Raw genomic sequence first — 17,443 nt, 5'->3', positions numbered from 1 at the left:
AGTAAGAGTGAGCAAGAGAGTTGTGTGGGGGTGTCTCAGGCTCAGTGTATGACCGCACAGATGCTCTGTGCAGGGTGTGTGTGTGTGTGTGTGTGTGAGACAACCCTCAGAACTGGAAAGGGTAACAGAACAATTTTAAATTATAAAAGGTCTAGTATATGATTGAACTCAGTTGCACCCATGACCAACATTAAACTCAGTTCCACACCATATTCTCAAAGGAATTCAAGAGCAATAAAATATGCACTTTTCTGTATGGATGTAAGCTGGGACAGAGTGCTGTGCACTATTTTGAAAGCAACAATGGATAGGATGTGGAGTGGGAAGCCTTATTCTGTAAAGAGAAATAATTGGATGAAAACAAGAATCTTCCTGTGCTACAAAATGGTCACATTATCATAGGAGGTAGCAGGGCAGCTGCTGCAAAAAATCGCCAACTACATGGTGAACAATAGAAAGAAGTAATTAGTAGCTAATAAATGGCAGCTGGGGAGAAAGCAGCCATGGGGAAAGAAGTGGTGAAAGTCATCCAGAAGAATAAGGCAAGTCCAGATGTTCAACCAGAAATGCCCAAGAGAAAGATTTGGGACTAAAACCTGAAAGAAGAAAGATTTTATAATTACACATAAATCATATCCATTAGTCCATGACCCACTTTCCTCCCCTAATGATCCAATTCATAAAATGTGATTCTGGGCCAAAGGAACTCCATGCATTATATAGAATGGTTTGTCAGAGGATTCTAAATGGGGTTTGGTCAGCTACAAATATGAAACCAGGCCAGATGAGCCATTTCCATTTGCCTCACTTATATGTAAACCTTTGAGTGTCTCTTTGTCTCTGCTTCTGCTGCTGTTGTGTGATGAAGGGAGGGATATTGCGGACATGATTCAGGACACATCAAAAATTCAGTTCTACCCACTTCTCTCCACCCATACTATGTATCACCTTTTGCTTTATACAAAGCCTCATGATGTTTAGAAAAAACACCAACTATTCCTGAGCATCTTTTAAAGTATTATTTGATAACTCATAGACAAGCTGGGAGGTGGGGGCAGGTTGAGGATCTTGGCATGAATATCACACAGTGATATTTGTCAATAACTCAGTGCCAATTAGGATTGTTTGTTATTTTTCCAACTCCTTGGCATTGATATAGCCTCTGCGGTACTGGTTGTTGTGTCAGCTCCCTGGACACTGGGAACTAATGGCACCAAGATGAAGTGCTGGCTGCAAAGAAGGCATTTGCAAAGCAGAGCTGTATTAATCCTCTAGCAGCCAGAAAAACTTTGCATCAGTGACTATGGATGAGGTGCAAGCTTTCCTCACCAGTCATCTGTGAAGGAACCCTCTGAGGCACATTGTGACATGTTTGCTAGGCATTTCAGGATAAAGTCACTCATATTTGCCTCAACTTAGAGGCCACTAATTCGGCAGTTTAGTCAAGGGACATGTTCATAGGACATTTGAGTCCTGTTTTGTGGAATTACTTTCTGTTATGCAGTCCAAGAATTTGGGCATGGTGGCTTAACATTTTCATGGCATAGCCAGCTAGTCTTAGGAAGTGATAAATGACTAACTGTGAGAAAGAGCACTCCTCCCCTTAAGGAAGGTAGTTCTGAGATTGGGCCTGGAGAAGCCCTTCTTGGACTGTAATACCAGCTGGTCACAAACATTTCCTTCAGGAAGGGGCCAGTTTGGAAAATAACGTCACCAACCCTACCTGCTACACTATGAGGGGCATAAGCAGAGATCACCTTGTTCCCTCCCATTATGCCATTCCAGTCCACATAATCACAGGGGGCCCCAGAACATCTGAACCACCCCACCAAGTATGAGCTTTAAATTTGGTATTTAAATCATGAGGTGAAGGGCAATTCGGATGTTACATCCACATATGATTATGGAACACAGGTACAGTCATTTAATTTGCACAAACACGTATATGAGGGTGTAGACTTGGACAGCATAATTTTTGAGTCAGACTTTTGAGGAACTCTTTCCTGAGGGAGGCTTGCTAAGTTCCAATCTTTCAGTGCTAGTAAAGATCTTTTGTTTTGTATTGTGAGGAAAATATCTTAATGTTGCTAGTGTTTTATTTCCTTCTTAAAAATTGAAGCGATACGATTGCTGCAGGAGGCTACCCCCTTCTGCGGGGAGGAAGCCCAAAAGCATTTACCTCCCCACAGATGATCACTGCCTCCTCCCTGGGTGGCTGCATCGGCTGTCCACACGACTACCAGCTCTGACATGGAGAAGGTAGGAATGGCAGGGATCGGGGGCTGCCAGGCCCTTGGAAGTCCCAGGATGCTCCTCATGAGTGCACGGGGCATTCTGGGGATACCCCCAAGACCAGGAGGCTGGTTGTCGCCTCCCGGTTGGGGGTCTACTCACATGTCACCATGGTGTGGAGGCGTGCCACGGTGGCACACGATCAACAAGACAAGGTTAACGGAGAGCTCACTCCATTAACCTCATTTAAGGGAAGGGGTTGGTAGGCAGGCTAGCCACCTGGGAACCATTCGGCTCACCCACGAGCCCGATGGTTCTCGCGATGGAGGAAAACTGGCTGTGCTCCCTTAGCCTCATTGTTTTGTATTTGTTTTCTCTCATGATTTATAATTCTTTTTTCATATTGCCCTTGTTAATTGCTTTCAAAATATTTTATTGAAATATAAATTTATAAAATCAAGACAATAAATAAATCTGATCTCACCGCATTGCCCTTTGGGTGTTCAAAATGGACATATATCCCCACAATAAATGTAAATGTAAATATCATTCAGAAAGGATTTCTGGATATACATTAGGACTAGCAAAGACCTGAATTGAATGTTTACCCAAAACTTGCTGTTCAACCTGAAAGAAGTTGAGTTTTTGAGTGCTTTGCCAGTAAACATGCACAAATATTTGAGGCTTTTGTGAGCTATTGATGTGAGCAATAACAGAAGACTTTAAAAGCTTCCAGAAAGTTCCTACCACCACTACTTCCCCCTTCCTATGCCCCAGAATCCAACTACTTACCTTTAGGATGGAGTGTGGCAATGCAGGTAGTGACAGTGAGTGCTCCATAGGGCCCCCTGCATTCCTAGTATCCCCAGTGCATTGTTTCCACAGAAACAAGGGCCCTCATGACTTGTCCCCTTAGGTAAGCAGGGTCTGCCCTGGTTGCATATGAATGGGAGACTTGATGTGTGAGCACTGTGAGATATTCCCCTCAGGGGATGGACCTCTGGGAAGAGCAGAAGGTTCCAAGTTCCCTCCCTGGCAAGAGAGGGCTGTGTGAGATTCCTGCCTGCAACCTTGGAGAAGCTGCTGCCAGTCTGGGACAATACTGAGCTAGATGGACCTATGGTCTGACTCAGTCTATGGCAGTTTCCTATGTTCCCTGCCCCAGCCCAAAAGGTAAGTACTTGCAGGTCAAGGTAAGCACAGATTTGCTCAAGGCATTTTGATCCTGTTTGCAAGTAGTCAAGCAGTGGTGATAATTTTTTTAAGCATTCCTGATTGAATATTTGCAATTGGGTGAAAATGGGTTATTTCTAAGCTTCCAGCACAGATTTAGTCAGACTACACAGCTACAAATGAGCTACTCTAACAGTATAGAAAGAAAGAAGTGAATTTTTGGCAGTGGCTCAACTAGAGAAGCCCAAATGATCAATTTGGATTAATGGAAATTATTTTTAATTAAATTCAAACCATTGATCTGTTAATTGTACCGATTATGTAGCAACTCTGGCAAGTTACAAGACCTTGAATTTGAAACCTGTAGGCAGAAAAAAATGGCACGGATGGTCTAGGATTGAATTTAAATAATTGATTTTATCACTATGGTGACAACCTGTATGGAGCAAGGGTAATGTGCTGAATTTCCATTATTTGCTTGGCTGAAAGAAAAAGTTTCAAAACATATCTGTTTCATTTAAGGGTCCAGTGATACAAGGCACTGTCTGATGATATCCGATGAATCACTGTGGTGGCACAGCAAGGCAGGAGCCATGCCAGCAGGGGGCTCCTCTGCCTTTATATTTCAGCAGCTGAGGGGTGTTACATCAGTAGCAGTAACAGTCAGTGCGGGTGCCACCGGGGGGGGGGGGCGGCAGAGCAGCAGGAGGCACCTTTAAGCATAAATTAGAAAGTGCTTACCTCCGCTCCGGCCACACCTGCAAGCAGCACACCTCCCAGAACTCCCTGGCAGGGGATCGGCTCTGCTATTCACTTGGCTGCTGGCGGGGGATTGGCTCAGCAGAAACCAGGTGAGTGGTGGAACTGATCCCCCACTGCAGGGAGCACTAGGCATTGCACTGCGGCTCAGAGCAGCTTGTAGGTGCCAGAGGTAAGCACCTACTAATTGATGCTTAAAGGTGCCTCTCGCTATCGCTCGCACCAGTCAGTGCTGATCGGTAGAGAACCAATGCTCAGCAAAAGAAGAGGTACTGGCCTGGACCCGCAGTTCTGCACCCACTTCCCCTTCAATCCCATCTGTGTTTGTGTGTTCGGGAAAGCAGTCTCACTCTAGTCAATGAGACCGCAGAAAGGTTGAGGAGCTGGCTGTGTGGGCTTCCTTGTTTACTGAAGGACAGCCTGCACAGCCAATAGGAGCTGGGGTGAGGGAGGAGCTTCTTCCCTTAACTCTGAGAGATGAAACTTCATTCCACCGTTTGTATGTAACTCTGGCACAGGCAAACCGGAGGCTGGGACAATGAAACTTTAAGAGAACCCAAGGTGACAGACTCAGTTTGGGGAGCGAAAGCGCAGGTCAATTTTTTTTTAATTTAACTATAATTCTCTGGGTTTGTACATTCGGATTTGGGAACTGGTGATGAAGGGAGCTCTGGTTTCCCATTATGTATGAACCAGACTATAGTGTGTGAGAGCTTTTACACAGCACAAATCTTGCCAGCTGGGCAAGGGGGGATATGAAGCTATATAACATATAGCTTTGAACATATAAGACTGCCTTATGCCAAACAGGGGTGTAACTTGAATTGAGCAGATGGGTTCAAATAACCCAGCCCCCCCCAGCTCCTGAGGGCCCCCCAGCTCCACCCTTCTCTATTTTATTCATTATCTCCCTCACTCCAAGAGGCCTCTGGGGAGAGGGGTGAATACGAACCCCCTCGCCAGAGTGGAGGTTCTGCTTCAGTAGCAGGTTGCAGAGCCACGAGATGCAGGAGTATGAATGGGTGGGACCAGCAGGTGCAGCTTGCTTCCTTCATGTCATGGTAGTGGTGGTGGCAGTGAGAAGATAGCAGCTAGCAGTTTGCTAACTAACTTTACTCATTTAGCAGCTATTGACTTTTTTCATCATTTCGACTTGGCAACCCTAGTCTAAGAGAACAGTAGTGGGCCCACTGAAGGCCCTATGCCCTCAGAAGCTGCCCAATGGTGCTAACGCTCTGAGCCAACCCTAAGTCACCTGATTCATGCTGGCTTGACTGGAGGCCAGCAGATGGCTTCACAGGCAAAGAAACAGATATTCAGGCAGGTGGAAAACAGTTTGGTCTGCTTCTGAGCAATGGCGTTATTCGTTCTGAGAGCAGCTGAGATCAGACCAGCAGTCCCTGCTGCTTACAAGCTGCCCTGGTGCAGAGTACAGCATCTGAGAACCGCTGCCAGCTAGGGATAGGCGAACCGGCTTGACCTTGAGCCCATTCGACATCAAATCGACAATCTTGAGGTCTCAACATCGAACTGGCCTCAAGCTGGACTGGCTGGAGGTTGAACCCAAACCCTCGTGGTCAGTTCGGTGGTTCTAATTTTTTTAAAAATTTAAGACTCACCGCCTCCAGGGGGGAGCACTGCTGTGGCTGCAGGAGTGGGGTCCCTGGCTGTCCCCCCTCCTCCCCCACCGGCCTGCCCCTGGTCTCGAAATGGCCTGGTTTGGGCAGTTTTCAGCCCATCTGTGTTGTAGTAGTGGTCATTTTGGAGGCCTCCATACACGCACAATGGACACCTGCATGACACAGGTCATACAGGTTTCCATTGTGCATGCACAATGGCCACCAACACTAGACAGAGGAGCAGAATGGGCCAGAAACCGCCTGAACCAGGCCGTTTCTAGACTGAGGGAAGGCCAGCGGGGGAGAAGGAACCACCAGGGATTACCCACCCACCCCCGTTGGTGGTGAGTTGTTTCAATTTTTTAAAAAAGTTAGAACCTCTGAACTGGCTTGAATTCAAGCCGAACTGGAGGGTGTAAGGGAGTGTGCAAAACTGAACATTCCCCTTTCTGAGTCTAGTTTGGACTTGAACTGAACTGGGCAAACCAGTTTTGTGCAAAACCCTACTGCCAACCTAGAGAGGAGAGCTGGTCTTGTGGTAGCAAGCATGGCTTGTCCCCTTAGCCAAGCAGGGTCTGCCCTGGTTGCATATGAATGGGAGACTTGATGTGTGAGCACTGTAAACTATTCCCCATAGGAGATGGAGCCACTTTGGGAAGAGCAGAAGGTTCCAAGTTCCCTCCCTGGCATCTCCAAGAAAGGGCTGAGAGAGATTCCTGCCTGCAACCTTGGAGAAGCCGCTACCAGTCTGTGTAGACAACACTGAGCTAGATAGACCAATGGTCTGACTCAGCTTCGTGTGTTCCTAGAGAGGAGAGAAGTGCAGTCCCGCCTCCAGTGTTGTAGATTTCACATGTATCTCTTAGAAGTATTATATTACTGGCTATCATTTTATATTAAAAGCCACAACAAGTTGTCTTAAAAGATAGTTGCTTTGCTTTGTTTCTTTCAATTTAATCATGAATTAAATCACAAAAATAAAAAATAAAAACAACCCTTTCTGTTAATCTTGCTTCTATCCCCCTACATTGGAATATGAAATGGCAGGTCCTGCATAATTATGTGTGTGTATTTCTTTTCCTAATTAGCTGGGAGCCTTGTAACTCATATTAGAAATTTGAACTTGACACCCATCCACACCAGAAAGCTTGGGTTGAAATGAATGTTTTGGATCTCTTGGAATCCCTTTGTGGCAGGGATATGATAGCTGTTTTACTTCCTCAAGCTTTAAATAACCAAGGATTAAAAAGACAGCCAATTTAAACACTCTCTATTATCTCCCAGGATCAAATGAATCAATCTACATCTTACAGCCTTGTGGGTCCTCAATCATGCTTGCCCAAGGCAATGGAAATCGGATGAAATGAAAAGCTGCCTCTGCGGGTAGGGGGTATAATTCAGTATTAACAGTGTAACAGCACAGGCAGTAGTGGCTGAAAACCCATCACCACAGCAGTTGATCTGGCATGGTATAACTACTATTTGTTGTAAATTACTTGTTGTTTAGCCCATCGAGGATTTCGCTTTCCCTGGATGGTTTAGTGTTTCAAGTTTTAAAGTGCTGTTTCTCACATATTGAACACACAAGCACTGCTTTTAATGTGTGAGAAACCACAATCTCACGAAGCAATTTGCGAGAATTAGGGTATCCTTTTAAACATTTGTTTTAAAATATCCTTTTAAAATAGCTAGTCCATGGGACACAAAACCATATCCGCAGTTATTGACTCCCAAATGCTTACGATTTGCTTTAGCATCTCTGCGAATGCTGACATGATGCACTGCACTGCCGGCAAAACACCGAGGCTGTTCTCACGAGCAGCCAAGACCAGGCTAGGGCAGTTAAGCCCAGGTGTGGCTTCCCCTGAGAACCACTGGGAGCGGCTTGGCTCCCGGCAGTGCCTAGGCCAGGGTTTCTCAACGTGTGGGTCCCCAGATGTAATTGGACTTCAACTCCCATAATTCCCAACCAAAGGCCACTGGGGCTGGGGATTATGGGAGTTGAAGTCCAATAATATCTGGGGACCCACACGTTGAGAAACCCTGGCCTAGGCAGTAAACCTGCCTAGTGAGCCCACTGGTTATCCATGGTTAAGGGCTTGAGTGCACCTTTAACCCAGGCTAACTGCTTGTGTGTGAGCACCCACTGTGGGGATCCCCACAATGCACCTGTGTGGTGCACTGTAGGATTTCCAGGGACCAGGATGATACATCCCAGCCTGCAAACTGCCGTGCTGCCTGGGGCAGCAGTAACTCATCTGCACACTATCCATGTGCCCAGCAACTCGTCTGGATAGTCTGTGGGGAAGAAACTGTAGTTTCTATAGGGACACTTGCTATGAATTAATAGTGCCCCTGCTAGCAAATTACCCAGGCTGCCTGGATGAATGTTGGTTATCTTTTATCTGACAGCAAAGACAAAATTACTTATGCAATTGCTAAGTTTTGCCTTGCTGCCATTAGAATTCATAGTAAGAGACTACCTGTATAGTTCGATTTCATGAGGTCTATGAATATCTGGATTAGTTTATTGTTACTGTTTGGACTGTATGTATATATTTTTCTGGTCAGCGACTGCAAATAAACTGAACTGAACTGTGGGGAAGGTAAGCTGCTGCAGCCTTCCCAGCCACCCGCCCTCAAGCGCGCTAATGGGATTGTGAGAAAGGGCTCAGTATGTTTTTTGAAACGTTGCACTGCTGTAATTGACTATGTGCAGCAGCAGAAACCTGTATGCAGTGTGCTCTCTGCTTTGAGTTTATTCAGATGTATGTATGTGTATGTGTGTGCATATTCCATGTCTTAAAATTTACAGAATTGGCTTCTGGGCTGTCGCATTAGTAAAAATGACCTATTTCTGAAGAGATGCACGGGAAGGAGAGATAGGTGAAAATCACCCCCTCACCCCCCCATAGCAGGACTCTGGATTACTAAACTGTGGAGGTGGATTGAATGCAGCACCTCCATATTGTTAGTGATGATATCAGCTTTTGTTCAAAATGCACACTTAAAAAAAAGACTATATGTCTTTTCACATATAGAATGAGCTTGTTATTAGCAAAGATATAACAAACTAGGTATAACACTTTAGAAAGAAAAATACTCTTAATATTTATATTAATAAATCCATAACAAAGAGTGTGAAGTTATGTGCAGCAATCACTTGTGAAAGAAGTAATTAATGTGAAGAAACTAATGTGAAGAAACAGATTTGTAGGACATTCTTATTTTCCATACAAAAGATCAGGAAACAGAAATCACTAGCCATTATGGCCAGTGGTGACAGAATGCAGTTGCACAAATGACTATGTGACCATTGCTGTAAACACTTCTAAGAACCCTCTTGAAGGCTGGATGCAGAGTAGTATGATTTGAGCTTCAATAAGTGTCCTCTGTCATTCCTTACCTAAGAATTTCTGGTACTTGCATTCAGGAAGAGAAGATGAAACAGTTCATATACCTTTTATCTGTAATTACTGAGGAGTGCTTGCTCTATATAACCATTCATCCAGGACAAGGTCAGAATTTGTGGCTGAAAACATCCTCATTAGAGATGGATGGAGTGAATGTGAGCACTAAAAAAGAAAAGCCAAAAATGGTAAAATGAGTCAGAGCTGGTCTGCATTATATGTGAGCCACCACGACCGTCCCTGAGCATATGCAGGACAGAACCTGAGCAACTGTGGACAGAATTGACTTCAGTGTTTGTGATCATGTGCAGAAGTAAAATATTTATTCCACATATTATGTAAAAGATCATTCTGTTAGCTGTTTGTTCATCTATCTTTTTTTAGGAGGTGGATTTACATGAATCTGCAGCACTTTGGACAGGTCCCCAGGATCCAGCAGCAGTGAAAGAATCAAGGGCTTGCTGGGTATTCTGTGAATGCCTCACGCAGTCTGATAGGAGTTATCCTGGTGCCCCCTCCCCCCGCACTAGTCTGGTCCAGTTTTCCAAGGGTCAGATCCAGTAAAGTTATCATAGCTGAGGCAAGTCACAAAAGCTGGAGGTAGGATGGTTGGGAGGTCAGTCTGAAAGGGCAAGCATAGGAGTATAATGAGAAACCGAGAGGAGTTTGGCCTTGGGCAGGATGGGTAAAAAACTACTAGTGTGAGCTGGTACCGTTGTTGAGCAGTGACACCAAAGCTGCTTATTTTATATTTAAAATAGTAGCCTCAGGTAATCAGCAGAGCAGTCTAGTGGCAATGGAGACGGAACTTTGAGGTATACTATTATTATACTCTAGTATATGAAACAAAAGTTTCAGCTATTCTAGCATTAAAGGGTCCTATTTCTAAATGTAAGCCTTACCAGAGAATATACAGCGAGTGAGCCAATCCTTCAGCAACATGCTTGATGTTCCTGAATAGCAGGGATATTAACTTAACTAATGATCCTTTAAATGGGTATGTAAAATATAATTTAAACTACTTGCAACATGCAAAAGAGAGAGGCATCATTTGTTACTGCCAGCTCACTGGCATGTGGAAATCAGGAAATCATTAGCCTTAGTAGAAATAGTTTAATGCAACAGAGATGAGAATATTTGGAGTAGTTAAATGACGGTAGATGCAACCACTGTTAAAATGCAATAAGACAGTGTGATTTTCAGGATGGTACATGCTAATGTATGCATAAAAAGAAAATTCATAACCTTTGATGGCTTGATTATATATTTAGGCTCTGTCTCAGATAGATTCCAAGGCCTGTCCAGACTTTCATAAATGTTTACTATTAATCTATTGGATTTTGGCACAATAGTGATGGACAATGTGGTAGAATAGAATAATTGCTTAGTATCGTTATACTTAAGTCTCTGAGCCAGCCATGCCATGTGTGTGGGGATGTGGCTATGCATGCCAATGGAGATTGGCTGGGTGTCAGTTGATTGGCTGGGTGCCAGTTGGCCACTGGCAATGGCCACTGTGAGGAAGAGGCGAGGGCGGCAGTGGTGGCGGCAGGCCTAGCCCGGCTGCAGGGGGGGGTGGTCCCGGCCGTGGCAAGGCAGCAGCGGTGGGCCCATGGCTGCTGTGAAGAGGGGGTGGGGCGACAGCAGCGGCAGCCTAGCCAGGACACAATGAGGAGGCTGTGGAGGGGACTGTGGGCCTGGCCACGGCGAGACGACAGTGGTGGGCCTGGCTGCAGCGAGGCGGCAGCGGGCAGCAGTAGTGAGGAGGAGGCGGCAGAAACCGTGAACCACGGCCGGGGAGTAGGGAGGAAAGCGGTCTGATGGGGAGTGGGGGGGAGAAGCAGGCGGGCATCGGGGACCAGAGACTGGGTAGAAGCTGGGGGGAGGGCTTGTGGTGGACGGGAGTGTACTACCACACAGATGTTCTGTGCTGGATCAGCTACTGATTTTATTGTTTTGGAAAACTGAATATTGAATATGATGGATAATATGCTCAAAGCAAATATAAGGGCCATTCACATGACTGGGCAGTGGGGTGCAGGGTGGGGGGAGGCTGCTCCAACTCACTTTACCCTTGACGATCACTAGAAGACCACTGGGAGCTTCTTGGCTCCCAGAGATCCCACAATGCATCGCACTGCATCCTGGCCTCCAAATATCCCACAATACACCACGCCACGAGCACAATGCATTGACAGGATCCCCCATCAGATGGGCACTCTAGGTGCCTGTCTCTGTGTCTCCTCGAGCTCCATGGAGCCTGTCAGCCATGCCCAGCTTAGAGCTGGGCATGGAAGTGGGGTTAGGCTGGGCAGGAGTGACAGGATCTGTTCAGGTCCTGGCACTCCACACGACCAGCCTCTTAGTTTTTTAAACAATGTATTAACGAGTCCCCAGTCCCTTCTTCTTCCTTCCTTTTCTCAGTTCTGTTTTGTTTGCAAACGTGAGGGTGGAAGCGTATGTAAGCAGAACATGGGGATATGTTCTTTTTCTTTTTGTAATATCAAGGCTACAGTCCTAAACACATTTACTAGAGCATTGGTCCCACTGATCTTAGAAGGACTTATTTCTGAGTAAAGATGCTTAGGATTGCACTGCATATTATTAAGCATCTTGTATGTTCAATTAAAATTTGTTTAAGACGAGAATTAATGGGCTCAGTTTTCAGTGATTCTCTAAAAAGCCTTCATGAAGGCTAAGCGAAGTTAAGGTGGTCATCTTAACTACAGTACCAAGTAAGCTGTAAAACTTTGTTGCTCTTGTATACTATGCTGGCTTTATGAATTACGTTCTATGCACCCACACTTTTCTTTGGTCTTTAAGCACAACGTTGGGCCTGGGAGATATGCATCCAGGCAGAAATTCAGTGGCTGCAGCTTTCTCAAAGAGTTGCTAGAGATGTACCCAACAAATTTGTGCTTGGACAAAATCTGTCCAAGGCACAATATGTATTGTGAAAGCCCACATCGAGTATTTTTAAAATATTTTGAGCTTTAAATAATTTTAAACACTGATTAATAAAATGATGCTGTTGGGTCAGTTTGGATGAGATGCAGCTCTGCAAACTTGATCAGGACAGGGTCACGCTGGGAGCACGCCTGACCTGACATCACTGAAAGACATTCTGATGCATTGTCTGGGTGTCCCTTCATTGTATGAGGGGGGTGTTGACCTGAATTGCCCCTCTACAGATGCTCCATATATATGATTAAACAGGGTTTGGGAGCACATATAGAGAGGTGATTCAGACTGACATCCCTCTCACACAAGGCACAACCCTGTTCTTTTTGCATATGCTGGGCCAGATCATTTCACCTGAACTGGCCCCGTGCTGTCTCTCATTTTCAATGACTAATGAATGTATACAAGATCAACATGCTTGCCATCTAATTTGTAGGCATATATTTCTTCACTAATGCTTCCCCTCCTTCTTTTTGGCATCAGAAATATGTAATATGTTGTACAATATCTTCCTCCTTAGGTATTATTGTGGATTGTGGCTTAGTTATTCTATTATATGTATGCATATTAGAATGCTTCTTCTTCGAATCTAGAATTTCTTCAACTAATCGGCTGTGTTTGGTTTGTTTATTGATTGATTGATTGATTGATTAGATTTATATACCACCCTTCCAAAATGACTCAGGGTGGTTTACAACACGGTAAAAACAATTAAAACAAGTTAACAGTTAAAATCAAACTATAAAAACAGAATAAAACCAATTAAACAATTCAAACAGCTAAAAAACCCTGGAAAATCATGACAGTAATTTAAAAAAATTTAAAACAGTTTGTCAATCATTTAAAAACCCTGGAAGGCCAAGCCAAATGTGTGATGGGGATCATGTAGAAGAAGGTGCTCTCTAAGATAACTCGGACCTAAGCCGTTCAGGGCTTTAAAGGTAATAACCAGCACTTTGTATTTTGCCCGGAAACATATTACAATTGTTAAAAAAAGGGGGGGGGACAGCTCTTCCCATTTACATTTGTTACAACAAGAAGGAAATATATTTAAAAACCTATACTTGCTTGTTTCTCTGTTTTGAGGAACTTAAGTGACAAATGTATTTCCAATCCAAGTGCTCTTGGAACATCAAGTAATGTGCACTCCCACAGAAAATCTATCTGACTCAGCCAAGCAATAGAGATAACATTAATTCTCTTGATGTAGGGAACACTGAAATAAAAGCTTGTGAGATACACAATTTTTTCTTGCTTTTTACATCATTGCCAGTTTACAGTAGTAAGCTTTCTACTTTTGTGCCTGTATTTCTGTGAGAATAATTGAAGTGCAAACCCATTAAAGACAGAGCTCCTGACTAAGCTGCCAAGATAGAGAGATCAGAGTTTGAGTGCATAAATCAGGTAATCAGCTGTCTAAATCTTATTATTTGGGAACATAATTGTGCTAACGTGGTTTATGTTTGCTTTAATTGGTGAAAAATAGAGGCATTGCCTTTGAGCAAAATATAATCATTCTGATAGTGGGGAAAACATGTGTTTGGCAGTTGGATTCTGTTGCTGGACAATGAGGTCACTCACACGAGCAATATACCGGGGCAGGGAGGAAGGCAGGGTTCAACCTAACTTCCCCCAGATGATCAATCATCATGTCTTTGGTATGCGAGCCATGTGCCCACATGATCCTCGCTGCCAGGAGCAGTGCAGATCACTATCTGTGATAGTGGCCAGGACTTGTTTTCCCAGCCTCTGGATATCCCACAAGGCACCGTGAGATGAGCACAATGCCTTGGGGGATTCCCCCATCAGATGGACATTCTAGGCCCCCTTCTCTGTGTCTCTTCAGCCTCCATGCAGCCTGAAGAGACACAAAACCCCAGCAGCCAGATTAAGGGAGTGCTTGCTCACTTAACCTCAGCTAAGAGCTGAGCTAGGAAGTGGGGTTAGGCTGGTCTGGAGCACTGGGAACGACATGGATCCTGTCTCTCCACATGAGATCCCCAGCTTACTTGGCAAAGAGGCACCTTTTAATGTGGTGATTCTCTTTATTTAGCAGGGGGAGAGTAACTGGCCCTATCCACCCCCAGCACAGTACTTCCAGTGACTGTTGCTGGTGTGTGTCTTATGTTTCTTTTTAGATTGTGAGCCCTTTGGGGACAGGGATCCATCTTATTTATCTTATTTATTTCTTTTTCCTCTGTGTAAACTGCCCTGAGCCATTTTTGGAAGGGCGGAATAAAAATCGAATAAATAAATACGTAAATGAGCAGCCTCATGTTAAAAGTGCCTAATTACCCAGTTAACATGAGGTGGGGGCAGATAAGCCTAGTATTCAAAACGTATTTGGATTATCTAATATTTGCCTGCACCTTTTTGAATTTTTCATTTCTTTTATTGTACTCAGGTATTAGTGCAACTGCCCCAACCAGTCTGTGCATGCCTCTAATATGGGTTACATTCATCATAGCTGCATTGAACTAACTGGCACTGCCCTTATTCCTGAGTAAGTATGAGTAAACATAGAAGTATGAATCAGGAGTGGCTGGTGAGGGCAACGGCGGGGTGTGTGTGTGTGTGTGGCAGCAAGAAGCACCTTTAAGGAGGTAATAAGCAGGTGCTTACCATCATGTAAGCAGTTCTTGGAAGCTGTGGCACTCTACCTGCAATTCCACATGAGGCAGTGGCACTCCACCTGGCATCTGGTGGGGCCGTAGTGTAGCCCTAGCCTCTGTACATGCATGGAGCCTCCACACATGTGCAGAGACCAGGGCCATGCCATGGCCCACCGGATGCCAGAAGGAGTGCCACTACTCCATGCGGGATTGTGGGCGGAGTGCCGCAGCTTGCAGCTGCTGCTTATACAATGGTAAGCACCTGCTTATTACCTCCTTAAATGTTCATCTCGCTGCTCCCCCCTCCCCGGTGCTGCCCTCAATGTCTGCTCCTGGTATGAATAAACATACTTAGGATCATACTATAGGGAAAGAATGGCAGTTCAGTCCCCAGAGAAGGGCACATGAATGAATGAATTATGATTTATGGTCTTTGACCAAAGATTACAAAATGGTTAACAGAAAAGAAAAATAGAACAAACTTTCCATAAAAATTGACACTTTAAATAAAAGACCAGTTGGTCTTCTATTTATTTTATTTTTAAATACATACTTTCAGTACTTTTGCATTTTTAATCTAAAATAGTTTTCAGAAGAGTATTTTGTATCTAAAATATATTTGTTCATTTATTTTGTATTTTTAAAATACATTGCCAAAACCAAAATACATCAGCCAATCATTGCTTTGTTTTTGTTTTGTTTTTTGCTTCAGGAGCTGCCTTTTTATTGCAAGCAAGCAGCCGATTAGCAGCAAGCTCCTATGCTCAAGTTCATCAGTCAGTTGAACAACTTAATCAATCCTGTGTTGTCTTTGTAGCAACTCAGCAAGCAATTTCTTAGGAGGCACACCCTTTCACTCTAGGATTTGATTCTCTGATTAGTAGTAGTATAACAAGGAGAAAAGCAAGTGATAATTGGCTTGGCCAGTTTGAAATGTCCAGGCTAATGTCTTTCAATGATCAGTGACATCCACATTGGGATGCAAACTTCACCCCCACCCCCTTGGAAGGTGGGAGGGCTTGCAGACATGTGGATTAATTGAGATTTGCCTACACATTGTCCTTCTCTGGTCTACAGAACAGCAATCAGCAAAGCACAGTTGGGAGGGCAAGAGGTAAATAACTATTTTATCTTCTTAAAAACACTCTGGGCTCCGGGCTGGCTGGGAATCAAAGTCTGATTCCCAGCCAGTAGCTACCCTGTTTGTTAGGTATTTGTGGTATGGGGTGTGTGTGTGCTATTCATCCTGTGTACTGTATTCTTTTGTAGGCATGTAGTGGGGGAGAGAGTGGGAGATTTTCATTTGCTTCCTAATTGCAAAGAGGTGAGATAAACTGAGAATCCTTATGTTTGTGTGGCTGGAAAAAGGCCCTATGTTTCCTATGTGCAGGGTCCAGTGCCCATCCAGTTCAGCATCCTGTTTCATGCCTCTGAGAAGCCTACAGGCAAGAGCTGAGGGCATTCCCTCTCTCTTGCTGCTGCTCCACTGTAACTGGTATTTGCAGGTATTTTGTCTTTGAGGTGTTTATATCTGTCAGGCTAGATTGCTGAAAATGCTTTGCTTTGTTTTTTGCCTGTTCATTTTAAGGGAAGTGTTTGGGGATCTGATCCTGTGTTTGTTTTGAACTTTGTTGTGCTATCCCTAGTATGCACCATAGGCTATGTAGGCTACATGATGAGTTAAGAGTCTAGTATTCCCCAAAACTCACTGGTGATGTTTAAGCCATCCTGACTTTTTGGATGTTGTGTGTTGTCCCATTTTCAGCAGAACTTCCCTCAGTTCCTGAAGCCAATTTTGGCCTGGGCCCACACTCATTGCTTTTGTGGATTTATTGTCTCTCACTCATTTTTCAGGAATTGTCCTATTGTTCGGAAAACTCTACCTTGAGGGAGAAACATTAAGCTTTTTATTGTTTTGCCTATCTCCAAGAGGGGATGATTAACCTCAAGTTAGCTGAGATCCAGCTGCATGGCTTCTGGGAATGTACAGCCTTCACCACGATGCAAGCTTTTGTTATCTGAACTGCAATTTGAGACCTAAGAACTACCAAACCTCTTGTCTAACTCCAGATAGGAAGAAAGGTACATTTTTACCATTTACCTCACCATTTTTACCATTTACCTCACTTGTACATTTTTACCATTTTGCTTTGGTTGCCTATGAACTGTCCTACTTTTTATATCTACTTAAACTAGCTTTTGATTGTTTTAATCAATCTGGCTGGAAGCGTGCTCCATTCTGTCTCCCTATGTGCCTGCTCTGGCTACGTGCTCCAAAGAAGACTTAAGGCTATATTTTGAGTTCACCCTGGTTCTAGATAGAACAGGGAAGGTTTAGATGTTCGTTTTGACTTATAGGAGACTGGTACAATCCTCTACCGGAGGATTCATTTAATTCATGTAAAAAGTTACTTGATTTTTATTTAGATTATGGGCTTCAGTTTACAGAGTGAAAATTATATTCCATTTTAACATCTATGTGATCAATTGTTGATGAAGAGTGATTTCTAGAAATAAATAGTGAACATATTAACATACAGAAATAATAAATAGTATAAACAAATTCTAGAAGTAATTTCTAGGAATATAAATAATGAATACATATAGATGAATACCTGTGCCTGTCCTGGGGACTGGGTTTAGCCATAGGAAAATAGGAAGCTGCCCTATACTGAGT

General features: G+C 44.0%; 1 long non-coding RNA gene across 1 annotated transcript; it reads left to right on the top strand.

Moving 5' to 3' along the window:
• The first annotated feature begins 4,681 nt into the window (after positions 1-4,681).
• LOC128346395 (uncharacterized) lies at positions 4,682-16,711 on the top strand. Its single transcript, XR_008316943.1, has 3 exons — positions 4,682-4,758; positions 14,559-14,657; positions 16,621-16,711. It is a non-coding gene; the product is annotated as an uncharacterized LOC128346395 (long non-coding RNA).
• Positions 16,712-17,443: the final 732 nt, after the last annotated feature.

This window comes from Hemicordylus capensis, chromosome 2, assembly GCF_027244095.1.
Source record: "Hemicordylus capensis ecotype Gifberg chromosome 2, rHemCap1.1.pri, whole genome shotgun sequence".
Taxonomy (NCBI): Eukaryota; Metazoa; Chordata; class Lepidosauria; order Squamata; family Cordylidae; genus Hemicordylus; species Hemicordylus capensis.
The sequence above is the reverse complement of the archived record's forward strand: the minus strand, read 5'-3'. Positions and strand labels throughout refer to the sequence as shown.